Source organism: Pseudorca crassidens, chromosome 8 (assembly GCF_039906515.1).
Source record: "Pseudorca crassidens isolate mPseCra1 chromosome 8, mPseCra1.hap1, whole genome shotgun sequence".
Taxonomy (NCBI): Eukaryota; Metazoa; Chordata; class Mammalia; order Artiodactyla; family Delphinidae; genus Pseudorca; species Pseudorca crassidens.
In genome coordinates this window covers 102185964-102199838 of record NC_090303.1, presented here as the reverse complement: position 1 = coordinate 102199838, position 13875 = coordinate 102185964, and the positions used below count along the sequence as shown (strand labels likewise).

Sequence of the window (13875 nt, the reverse complement as noted above, 5' to 3'; positions counted from 1 at the left end):
CTCTTTGTTGCGGTGCGCAGGCTTCTCATTGCAGTGGTTTCTCTGTTGCAGAGCACGGGCTCTAGGCATGCGGGCTGCAGTAGTTGTGGCGCGCGGGCTCAGTAGTTGTGGCTCACGGGCTTAGTCGTTCTGAGACACGTGGGATCTTTCTGGACCAGGGATCGAACGGGTGTCCCCTGCATTGGCAGGCAGATTCTTAACCACTGTGCCACTAGGGAAGTCCTTTTTCAAGTTTTAATCATGGAATTGTTCCTATATATTTTTTTAATAACCTAGGATTAGTGGTGAATTTCTGTTTTATAAAGGAAAATATTGAGAAGTTACCTTACTTCATAGTCTTAATGAAAAATGGTTAAACATTACATAAATGCAGCGGTGGTTCTATTTCTTTATTTACTGCCACACATATTCTGTTTTTCTGTAAGTCTTATTACTTTTTCTCTCTTAATATTTGTACTTGTAAGCTGCTAAAGAACAGCCATATGCTTCCTCAACGTACTTGACTGCACTGTGCCTATAGCTTCTTTTGTAGGTGATATTTAGGATTTTAGGGGAAGTAGTGGGGGAAGTGAGGGGAGCCATAAAGTGGATAAGGGGCATTGATAAGTTAATTAAAGCCAGTAGTACTTGATTAATCTACTGCTGTCCCCAGGATTCAACATCTTAGAGTTTGTGCTTCGATGGAAGGGCACAAAAGGAAGTGAAGGAATTCTGTTAATTGATCATAGGAATGATTTCTCCAAATATAGTATTTTTATTAAATCTTATTGAGTAGTTTTCACCATTGACCAATCTTTGTGCTTCATATACATTTTCTAAAAGACTTTTGTAAATTTAATTTAATTAGGATAAAAATCTTGAGATTGAAACTTGTGTAGAATTTTATTCATATTTGAACCTACATTACAGTGGAAATAAAAATAGAAACTTTTGCATGTGTCTTCTAAAACTATTTAACATAATTCCAAAGTTCATAATAGATAATTCTTTGGAATGATATTATTTAATTTGTGATATTGAAAGAGTAGACTTCTATTTTTTAGTTGTTTTCTTCTGACCACAGACAGCCTGGCTTGTCTGTGTACAAGTGTCAATCATGCAATCAGCATTTTTGTAGAAGGGTTGCTTTCTTGGTTGTATCTTAAATCTTAACTCCTTTAATTTTGTTATTCTGAATTTTAGTGGGATTACTATAACATTGAAGGTTTGGAGAATATTTCATGGAAGATGATGATTTATAGTCAATGTTCTGAGTTGGTAAGATTTTACAGGGTACCGGATCTGGAAAAAAAAAAAGAAATTTCTTGACTTGGCCTTTATCGAAACAGAGTTAAGAATTTGATTCCCATTTCCTGCTCTTCTCCCCCATATTGACAGTCTTTAAAACATTTGTTTATTTAAAAATATGAATTCTTTAGTAACCAAGACCACAGTTAAATCATAATTTAAGCTAGTTTATTAAAACAACAGAAGTAGACTGAAGTTACATAATGTTTCTTTTTATTTCTTCAGTGCCAGGAGTAGAAAACACTTGGCCAGCTTCATAGAAGATTAGAAAGTTTGAGGAGGAAAAGTAGACTTGTTTATTGAGCAGGAGGGTAATTGTCCATAATTACAGATGCTTGTTTTGAGGCTTGGAAAAGGTGGTTTAAAAAAAACACTTATATTTAAAAAAACCATGATAAACACCTGTAAATAAAAGGAGTAAGAAAAATTTGTCAACATATGGTCGCAGTATCTTAAGTAGACTTATTGCATGAAAATTCCTTTGTTAAACGCGGGGGGGGGGGAACGTGGCTTTGGTTTGGGAGAGACCTGTGTAGGACATTTTTGGTAGACATTGAAGACCATTTTAGGGGGTTAATATTTCAGTTTTGACCTCACTCCAGATAGAATAGAAAGAATTTGGAGATTTACGCATAGGGTTAACCTAAGGTTTTAACGTTGTGACGCAAAATGTGTTTGTTTCCCTTTGTTTCATATTCTCAGCTCCCAACAAAATTTCATTAAATAATATAAAATAATAAAATGGACTTGTTGGTTTATTTGAAATTAAATGGTAGGGGCGAAGTTCCTGTAAAAGGTTAGCAAAGAGTTAACCTTAGGGGCTTTCTCTGTTCGCTGTCTCCAGCAAGGTTCCCGATCTGAACTTTGGAGAAATCCATCCCACCTTTTTGAGGCGCCTGCTACGCACGGATCTACTTTCTCTAGTCGTGCTTTTTCCTCCACCTACCTTCCCCCTCCTCTTTCTTGTAGACTCCCCGAGTGTGTGTCTTGGGTGTGTGTTTGGTGGTGGGTGTGTGTGGCGGGAGAGTCTCAGAGCTAAGTTGCAAGAAAGAACCTTAATGCTCATTTATTTTGTTGTGTGTGGATGGGTGCTGCAGTGGGATCGGGGTGGCAGGTCTCGGTTGGGAGCCAGGGAGCCTGCCCTATTGAATCGCGCTGCCGGAGGATGGATGGTGAAGCCGAAAGTGTTCTTATCAAGTGGCGTTGGATCTGGGAGGGTAATATGGCTGATCCCGGCGGGGATAGCAGTTTTTATAAGGTGATTTAAGTACTAAAATGTAAAATGACAGTAAAGAGAGTCAGAAGCCCAAATGCCCTGAGGGTAAAAGTTTTGTTCTTTTGCAGAGGAGCATATTTTTGCATCTGGTTCTGGAGAATGACTTGGCTTGGATTGTTACTGTTAAAAATAAACAAAGACAAAACTAACAGAAGTATTGCATTTCTCTATTATGTGTTTAACTGTATTAAAGCATTAAATATGATAGCACTAGATATTGAGATATGTATTTTTATCGTGGAATCAAATCTGGGTTTGTAAAATAAGGAAAGAACAAATCATACAGGTTTTATATTTTGAATTTGGAATTTGACTGATAGGAGAGTGATAGGAATAAAGTAGTATCTTTAACCCCCCCTCTTTGGTTCCCAAGATTTTTTACCTAGTTTCTAAAGTAGTTTTATTAGCTATTCTAGAATAATTCAGCATTTTGATTCCAATTCTGTGTAAATTGTGTGTGGACGTAAGAGTAGATACACTTCTGTATAATACTTAAATCGTAGTAAGAATTTGACACATTTTGAAATATTTATGTAATTTGAAAACTCTGAAAAAACACTTGGACTCAAGTATTCTGTGGCAGGTTTGAGGATTTTCAACATATTTCTTCATGTGTGTTTAACCCCCAGTTATAATTAGAAAAGAAAAAAAAAAGTAAAATCATTGGCCCCTTCACCAGCATTTTAACATATTTCTTCTGGTACTCTGCTAGAATTTAATTAGATCAGAAGAAGAGAAAAAAACCCAACTATTTTGTAGCTAATGTGTTTTAGAGAACTTGTTTCAAGCTGAGAGAAAAACTGTTTGATGAATTTAAATATATGTTCCCTTTCTGTTAAGTAAAAATATGATAGTATAGGTTTAATTTCATTATGTTACAATTTAACTCATATTTAGACTTCTACTTATTCTGAGATATTTAATACTTAAAATACTTATGTGTAATATTTAATATATTTAACCTCAGCTGGCATTAGTTATATATCTTTTTTTCTTGTAAAATCTTATAGTATATGCTAAGTATGATAAACTCTCTCTTCTGGAATAATTTTTATTATATATTGAAGCTGCAGCAGTGCCTGATTTCTAAGTAGAATTTTCTTTTTCTTTTTAAACCTAGGGCATAAAATCCTGCCTGGCTACTTTTCCTTTTTTTCTTTTACATCTTTATTGGAGTATAATTGCTTTACAATGGTGTGTTAGTTTCTGCTTTATAACAAAGTGAATCAGTTATACATATACATATGTTCCCATATCTCTTCCCTCTTGCATCTCCCACCCTCCCTATCCCACCCCTCTAGGTGGTCACAAACCACCGAGCTGATCTCCCTGTGCTATGCTGCTGCTTCCCACTAGCTATCTACCTTACGTTTGGTAGTGTATATATGTCCATGCCTCTCTCTCTCGCTTTGTCACAGCTTACCCTTCCCCCTCCCCATATCATCAAGTCCATTCTCTAAGTAGGTCTGTGTCTTTTTTTTTTTTTTTTGAGGTTCGTGGGCCTCTCACTGTTGTGGCCTCTCCCATTGCGGAGCACAGGCTCCGGACGCGCAGGCTCAGCGGCATGACTCACGGGCCCAGCCGCTCCGCGGCATGTGGGATCTTCCCGGACCGGGGCACGAACCCGTGTCCCCTGCATCGGCAGGCGGACTCTCAACCGCTGCGCCACCAGGGAAGCCCAGATCTGTGTCTTTATTCATGTCTTACCCCAGGTTCTTCATGACATTTTTTTCCCCTTAAATTCCATATATATGTGTTAGCATACGGTATTTGTCTTTCTCTTTCTGACTTGCTTCACTCTGTATGACAGACTCTAGGTCTATCCACTTCATTACAAATAGCTCAATTTCGTTTCTTTTTATGGCTGAGTAATATTCCATTGTATATATGTGCCACATCTTCTTTATCCATTCATCCGACACTTAGGTTGTTTCCATCTCTGGGCTATTGTAAATAGAGCTGCAATGAACATTTTGGTAGATGACTCTTTTTGAATTATGGTTTTCTCAGGGTATATGCCCAGTAGTGGGATTGCTGGGTCATATGGTAGTTCTATTTGTAGTTTTTAAAGGAACCTCCGTACTGTTCTCCATAGTGGTTGTACCAATTCACATTCCCACCAGCAGTGCAAGAGTGTTCCCTTTTCTCCACACCCTCTCCAGCATTTATTGTTTCTAGATTTTTTGATGATGGCCATTCTGACTGGTGTGAGATGATATCTCATTGCAGTTTTGATTTGCATTTCTTTAATGATTATGATGTTGAGCATTCTCTCATGTGTTTGTTGGCAGTCTGTATATCTTCTTTGGAGAAATGTCTATTTAGGTCTTCTGCCCATTTTTGGATTGGATTGTTTGTTTTTTTGTTATTGAGCTGCATGAGCTGCTTATAAATTTTGGAGGTTAATCCTTTGTCAGTTGCTTCATTTGCAAATATTTTCTCCCATCCTGAGGGTTGTCTTTTGGTCTTGTTTATGGTTTCCTTTGCTGTGCAAAAGCTTTGAAGTTTCATTAGGTCCCATTTGTTTATTTTTATTTCCATTTCTCTAGGAGGTGGGTCAAAAAGGATCTTGCTGTGATTTATGTCATAGAGTGTTCTGCCTATGTTTTCCTCTAAGAGTTTGATAGTTTCTGACCTTACATTTAGGCCTTTAATCCATTTTGAGGTTATTTTTGTGTATGGTGTTAGGGAGTGATGTAATCTCATACTTTTACATGTACCTGTCCAGTTTTCCCAGCACCACTTATTGAAGAGGCTGTCCTTTCTCCACTGTACATTCCTGCCTCCTTTATCAAAGATAAGGTGACCATATGTGCGTGGGTTTATCTGCCTGGCTACTTTTCTAAAAGTAAAGTTAAATGATAGTGAAATATATGTTTTATTTTCTGTAAGGCCCATTGAATTGGAAACAATGTATTTTAACAAGTGTTTAAATTTGAATTTTAACTATTTCATAGTGTATATTTAAGAATAAACAGTTGCTGTTTCCAGTGTAAAATGTTATATTTATTATAAACTTATGATCTAGTTGTATAGTTTCTTTATGCGCATATGTTTTTAAAAATATTTATTTATATATATATATTTAAATTTTTGGCTGCGTTGGGTGTTCGTTTCTTCGCGCGGGCTTTCTCTAGTTGCTGTGAGCGGGGGCTACTCTTCGTTGCAGCGTGGTGGCTTCTCTTGTTGCAGAGCACGGGATCTAGACAGCACGAGCTTCAGTAGCTGCAGCACGCGGGCTCAGTAGTTGTGGCTCACAGGCTCTAGAGCGCAGGCTCAGTAGTTGTGGTGCATGGGTTTAGTTGCTCCGTGGCATGTCGGATCTTCCCAGACCAGGGCTCGAACCCGTGTCCCCTGCGTTGGCAGGTGGATTTTTAACCACTGCACCACCGGGGAAGTCCTGCACATATATATATACGTACACACACACACACACACACACACACACACACACATATTTTCAACATCTTTATTGGAGTATTTTCTTTACAGTGGTGTGTTAGTTTCTGCTTTATAACAAAGTGAATCAGTTATACATATACATACGTTCCCATATCTCTTCCCTCTTGCATCTCCCTCCCACCCTCCCTATCCCATCCCTCTAGGTGGTCACAAACCACCGAGCTGATCTCCCTGTGCTATGCTGCTGCTTCCCACTAGCTATCTATTTTATGTTTGGTAGTGTATATATGTCCACTGCACATATGTTTTTAACATCTAGACCTATATGCAAAATGTAAAATAAATACAAGACTAGTGTCATATAGCCAAGTCCGTCCTTTCTAAGCTACCTAATGCCTTATTAAAGAACAATGAACCATTTTTTCTTTGCTTCAATTTAATGATAACAAAAATGTAATTTCTCTGAAGTGTCAAATTATGCAATAGCTTCCTATATTTTGATTTGAGAGGAGTTTAGTAAATTATTTTTAAATGTTTCTTAGCTTTTATATTTCATGGATAACGGAAAAGTGTGACTTAGCTGAAATATGATGTGTGATGCACTCACCTTGTTCCATCACAGCCATTTGGCTCTTAGTGGTGAAGTGGAATGTGAACTGTTCTTCCTACAAACAAGTGCATTCATTTATGCTGTTTAACTGGGACTGATGACACTCTGTGATGTTAAAGAAAAATGTGGTCATCATGTGGAAGCTTCCCCACAGTGTAACTTGCATTTTGAAGAAGTTAATCCCAGTTTGTTTTTAGATGTTTTATTTTTAAAAAAGCTGTTTCTTGAGTAGAATATTGTTAAACAAATGGTAAACACCATAAACTGTAATGCTGTAGCATTCCCCTTCAGCTGCCTTCTCCTTACAGAAAAGAAGCCACCACCTCTAAGAACAGTAAAAAGAGAAAAACAGAACAAAAGAAAACCCCCAGAAAACAAAAGCCTTTTTTAATGTGGGAAAACTAATGGCTTATTTAGCATTTTCCTATAGCCATTTTTGAAATCTCACTTAAATCTTCCATCATGGGTTAGAATGGGCTGTGTTTCTCTTAGAATTTGGTCTTATCTCTATATTTGGCTCTATGGTTTTGCATAATGTTTTGAATAGTAATAAATAATAACTTGCTCCTGTTTTCATCTTGTGTTATGTATGGACTTCAAGAAATACTTTTCCCTTTTCAGATCTGGCAGATTAAAAATAAATAATTAAATAAACTTTATATTATCTAAAAGTAAAAAGGACAAAGGAAAAGATGGAATGAAAACTGAAGTAAATTTAGGTCTGTTGAACTTGAAATGCTGTTGTGTATACTACTAACACCAATAAAACCTAAAGCAATCTAGAAAAAAGGTGTTAAAGATACATTTCCATATTTTTGGTAAAATAATTATTAAAATTGAGAAACCATGGATAAATGCGGATGTTTTGGCTTGGTTAAAGTAATGTAAAGTAGATCTGTAGTTACATTTTACTTTGATATGGAGTGATGGTCCAGTAATTTTGATGATAGTAATGTATACATCCTGTAACTTGAATTATTACATTGTCTGTAAATACCTCTAAAGATGGTGGTAAAGCTTCAAAAATTATTCAACCTGGCACTCAGGAATGTTAGGAAAAAGAAGTTTTATCTATTACATTGTAGGGAAAAATGTAGGCAGGATGTGTTATGAATTGTGTTTTCATGAAGAGATCAGTATTCTTTGGTGTTTTTTTCTTAAGTCCAGTGAAAAATTTAGAAGTCAGATATCTAGTTGCTTATAATAAAGGTCAGCAACCCTTCCTCACTGCTTAGTGCCATTCTCCAAAGGAAACTTTAAATTATTTGTGTGGTTTTTGTGACTAAATAATAAGCTTATTTTATGATTTATCAATTTTACATTGATTTCTGCTCTGATAGATGAGGATTTGGTTCATTTTTTCTACTTACCCAATAGATGTATCACTTTTAATTTCCCTGTTCTCTTTGCAATTTATGTAATATAATAGACTTTTTCTTCATGTTAATATAGATTGTCTACCTTGATTTCCCAGGAGTAAAATTGACGCTATTACTGCTTCTACTTTTCTCTTCACCTTTCCTTTCCCCTTTATGCCCCTATGTCTGTCATTTCTACTTTGGCATTGTCAAGGTTGAGAACATTTATACTGTTTGCCTGTGACTTGGTTTTAATAGTTGGAAATTGATGAATAGTTTCTACATTATTGTGATGGTATAAATATTGTTCACAGCAGAGGAGAGTACAATTACATTTCCTGTATTGGTTCTTGGTTTTTGAGTCTGTAATTGCCTTTTTTCCTGTCTTATTTGTCATTGTTCTTTCTTCCATGTTATCAGCTTTCCATGCTATTTTTTTTTTTTTTTTTTTTTTTTTGCGGTACGCGGGCCTCTCAGTGTTGTGGCCTCTCCCGTTGTGGAGCACAGGCTCCAGACGCGCAGGCTCAGCGGCCATGGCTCAGGGGCCCAGCCGCTCTGCGGCATGTGGGATCTTCCCAGACCATGTGGGATCTTCCCAGACCGGGGCACGAACCCGTGTCCCCTGCATCGGCAGGCGGACTCTCAACCACTGGCTGTTTGTTTTTATTGTTGTTATTTTATGTATGTGAGTACTTTTCCCCCTGAGGAAAGGCTTCTCCTAGTCTTTTTCCTTATTATGGACTAGATGTTATCTAGACCTGTTACATGTTGTTCTTTGCATCACTTTGTTGGACTTTGCATCACTGCATTTGCACTTTGGCTCTGCTCTTATTGGATCTTTATTCTTTGAATTACTTCCTTGTTTTAACGCAGTACATCCCTCACAGAAATTTCTAGAAAGAATATGTGGAAGATACAGTTTTGAATTCTGGCATATCTGAAAAAGTCTTCATTAACCCTTATAGTTGACTGGTGTTATTTTTATTCAAGCCAAACTAAGTTGAAAATTATTTTCCGTCAAAGCTTTGATTGCATTGCTCCAATGTCTTTTAGTATCCATTGTTGTTGTTGAGAAGTCTGATACAGTGTGTTTCTTGTTCCATTGTGGGTGATGTGTTTTATCTTCCTCTGTGGAAGCTCCTTAGAGCTTTCTTTCTGTCCTTTTTAAAAAGAAATTTCTCAAAGATGTTTAGAGGTGGTTCTTTTCCATTATTATTAAACTAAAGACTCATTTTTTTAATTCTTGGGAAATTTTCCTATTATTGCTTTAATTCTCTTTATAATTCCTTTTAGTTGGTTATTGGGCTTTATGTATTCATGCTCACTCCTCCACCCCCATCTTTTTGTCATTTTGTTTTTCTGGGCATTTCCTCTATTTTATTCTAAGACTCTGTAATTTTACTTAAGCAGTCATATTTTAAATTTTCAAGAATTCCACCCCCCCCCCACGCCCAGCATCCTTTTTCTATTTTATGGATTCATAATCTTCTTGAATCTCTTTGAAAATGTTAATAGAGGTTTTTTTTAAGTCATCATCCCTCCTCTTATCTGTTTGCTCTAGGGTAATTGTTGTTTATCTTGGTCTCATTTATGTTGTAGGGTTTTTAATCATACATCTGCTGATCCTTGTCACTCATATTTAAGACCTAGTAGAAGGGCTCATGGTGAGTTCTTGGTGGGAATTAATGATTAGCTTGAAGTTGATAACCCTTTGTATTCTGACATTTAGGAGTCCATTGTTTTACCCCAGAGTGCCAACCCTCCCCCTACTCTTTTCCCCAGTTTCCTTCCCCAGACGATGATTCTTTTTTTTTTTAAAGAAAAGATCTCTCCATTTTATTTTATTTTTTAAATGATAATTCTTTTCCTTAAAAAATTTTTTAATACTATTTCAGTGGGCTTTTATTGAAAGGAGATAATGTGTGTATGTTTGATCTGCTATTTGAACCAAGAGATTCTCCTTCAGCTTTTAAGCTGGACTAGACCAAAGCTAATATTCACATGTGTATTTTATCCAGTGTTTCAGAATGTGTTAGGTTGTAGAAATATAATGGGAGCTTTAGGTTGTATATGTGTTCTGGGTGTTTAGAAAAGAGAGTACTCACTTTGTGTGTTGGGCCTTTTACAACAGGTGGAGGAATAGGAAAACTGTCACAAAAAAGTTATGAATATGATACCTGCTGGTGAAAATATTCAGATAGCTCAGGAGAGCATGATTAATTAAATAGTGTAAGGCCTTTTCCCCCTGTCTTCTGCCCTGTATTTCAGAGAGAATTATTGTGAACTCTATCTTGTATCCTTCTTGACTCTTGCTATGCATATATGTTTTCTATTTTTACATAATGTGCTTACATTCATTTTCACACAGATGGGATCATTTTATATGTATTTAAAAAAATTTATTTATTTGGCTGTGCCAGGTCTTAGTTGCAGTATGCGGGATCTTCGTTGCCGCCTGTGGGATCTTCGTTGCGGCATGTGGGATCTTTAACTGCGGGCTGTGGGATCTAGTTCCCTGGATTGAACCCGGGCCCCCTGCATTGGGAGCACAGAGTCTTAACCACTGCAGCACCAGGGAAGTCCCCTCATTTTATATGTGTTGCTTTGTGATTTTCTTTTGTCACTTAGTTTATCTTGAACATTTTTCTGTTTTAGCATATATACATCAATATCATTCTTTTCAAAAACTGCCTAATATTCATCCAGCTGCTGCAAATTAAGGGCTTTGCTTATGCCAAGGAGTGTTCAGGAGTGTTCTAGATTCTGGGGATTCAGTGGTACACAACGGAGATCAAGCCCTTTCTTTCACTGGACAAATACTTCAGTAGTGAGATGAACAAAATAAATGTATTCCTTATCATTAATTTCAGACAGTGAGAGGTACCATAAAGAAAATAAAACTGTGGTAATGGTATTGAGAGTGTCTGTTAATGGTTCTGAGAGACAGTAATGCATGTAGTGAGGTTGTCAGGAAGGTCTTGTTGAAGTGATGATATTGAAATAGACCTGGGTGAAGTGGAGGCAGTTATGAGAAAATTCAGAAGAACACGGTTCATTGTGAAGCCCCCAAAACAAGAATGAGTGTGTGATGCTCAAGGGACCCTCCTACCTCTCAAAATAAAAGGCTGGTGTTACTGGACATTCAGGAGAGCTTACGAGATCGCATCTGAGAGGCCGGCAGGAGCCTGATCACGTGATGCCCTTCATGCTAAGGGCAGGATCATGGTAAGGGGCAGGAACTTTATTCTCAGCGCAGTGGAAGCCATTGGAGGATTTTAAACCAACAAAGCTATAGAAGTAATCTTGGCAGGTATGGCTTTGAGTAGGCTTGTGACAGAGGAGAAAGGTGATTAGATTTTATATGTGTTTTGAAAGCTACTGTGATAAGGTCTGCTAAAGGATTTGATGAGGAGAGTATGAGAAAAAGAAGTAAAGCTGTTGTCTAGAATTTTGGCTTCGGCAACTTGGGTGGATAGTAGTGTCACTTAGATTATTAGAGAGCCTAGTGGAAAAATGGGTTTGTAAACTAGATTGGAGTACCCTAATTTATTTAACCATTCCCTTATTGATGGTCATTTAGTTGATTTCCAGTTTTATTGTTATCTTTGTAGTGAACATCCTTGTGCTTGTATAGATTTACTTGTTGGCATATTTTAGAAGGTAAATTCCTAGATGTAGAGATGTCTTATTAAAGAGTATTTGTGTTTCAGGTTTTGATAGTTACTGGCCGATTGCCCTCCACAAATGGAGTATTGACTTAGACTCCCACACAGAGTATGTGTCTGTCGTCCCCCGCCCCGCATCCTTGCCAGCAACATATGCTGGGTGGGGCTGGGGTGGGGGGACAGGGCATACAGTTCTGAAAATGGGAGTTGTAGTTCTAATAGAGTTTTTCTTTACTAAGTCACCTAAGTACTCTGTTCCCAGAATGAAAATCAGCCCTCATCCTTTTCTTTTTTGTATCTCCGAAGTCATAACATGTCTCTGGCCATAGTTTGTTTCTTCCAGCTACCAGTCATATAGTTGTTGGTCAGTCCTTCTAACTTCGGTGACATTTATGAAGCCTTTCATCATAATTATGATAATGATGAACATAAAGACTGTTCATTGTTTAATGTATCCTATCCTAACTGTGTCACATGTGCTGTATTAATCTGTTTAGTCATTACCAACAATCTAAAAGTAAATACTGTTACATCTCCAGTGTTTTCAGTGGAGAAAACTGAGACAAAGGACTTCTACCAATCTTTGACTGTCTTTTCATTTTTATCTTCTTTTTCTGTCAGAGTGTATCTTTCTGATAAGTTTGGCACTGTCACTTGAATACCTTTTTTCAGTCATTATGGGTCAAAACAGAAACACAAAATAAGTGGCAGAAAGAGAGGTGCAGGTGGAGTCAGTGTGTTGCAGAACACATTCAGTTTGGGAGGAAGCTCTGCTTGTTGGTTTCTGGTGGTCAAACTGCCTAGGTTCAAATTCTAGCCTTATAATTAAGCTGCTACTTGATTTGGGGCTGATCACTGGTCTTTCTCATAGCTCAGTTTCATCAACTTTAAAATGGAATAACAGGACTTCCCTGGTGATGCAGTGGTTAAGAATCCACCTAACAATGCAGGGGACACGGGTTCAAGCCCTGGTCCGGGAAGATCCCTCATGCCGTGGAGCAGTTAAGCCTGTGTACCACAGCTACTGAGACTGTGCTCTAGAGCCCAAGAACCGCAACTACTGAAGCCTGCATGCCACAACCACTGAAGCCCATGTGCGTAGAGCCCATGCTCCGCAACAAGAGAAGCCACTGCAATGAGAAGCCCGCGCACCACAATGAAGAGTAGCCCCTGCTTGCCGCAACTAGAGAAAGCCTGTGCGCAGCAATGAGGACCCAACGCAGCAAATAAATAAATAAATAAATAAATATTTAAAAACCTGGAATAACAATAGTACATATTTTGTAGGGTTGTAGTGGGCAATAAATAATGCATGTAAAAGTGGATAACACATGGCCAGGGCAGAGTAAGTACTTCATCAGAGTTAAGTTAAGTAAATATAATTTACATTACTGGTCAGGAGTGAACAGTCTGTCTAACATTCAGAGCATGGGGAAAAAATACAGGCAATGGAATATCACACTCTTATGAATTGTATGTTCATGTGTAAAGTTAAAGAAATAGTAAATACCACTAGTGTTTTAGTGAGTGAATTGGGATATACATGTATTAAGCTTTTATGTTTCTGCTGGGGTGACATATTATTCCATGGTTATTTTAATTTGCATGTCTTATGATTGAGTTAAATTGAGTGTATTTGCCACTAGCATTTCTTTTCTTTTGCAAATCGCCTACCTATGCCCTGTACCAGGTACCTTTTGACTTCAAATAACAAAAACCTTAATTAAAAATGGCTGAAATGAGTCAGATTTCACTTCCTATGACCAGAGTCCAGGGGTATTTCAGTAGCCTGATGAAATTATCAAGGACCCAGATGCTGTCCCCTTTCCTGCTTTTTAAATTTCAGCTTGGGAGGAATCAGGCTCCCTGACTTCAGACTATACTACAAAGCTACAGTAATCAAGACAGTATGGTACTGGCACAAAAACAGAAATATAGATCAATGGAACAGGACAGAAAGCCCAGAGATAAATCCACGCACACATGGTCACCTTATCTTTGACAAAGGAGGCAAGGATATACAATGGAGAAAAGACAGCCTCTTCAATAAGTGGTGCTGGGAAAACTGGACAGCTACATGTAGAAGAACGAAATTAGAACACTCTCTAACACCATACACAAAAATAAACTCAAAATGGATTAAAGACCTAAATATAAGGCCAGACACTGTACAACTCTTAGAGGAAAACATAGGCAGAACACTTCATGACATAAATCACAGCAAGATCGTTTTTGACCCATCTCCTAGAGAAATGGAAATAAAAACAAAAATAAACA

The 13875-nt window shown here is 37.5% G+C and overlaps 1 protein-coding gene across 19 annotated transcripts in view; it reads left to right on the top strand.

Moving 5' to 3' along the window:
* KMT2C (lysine methyltransferase 2C) overlaps positions 1-13875 on the top strand; it is a 294358-nt gene that overhangs the window by 21510 nt on the left and 258973 nt on the right. The window lies entirely within an intron of this gene.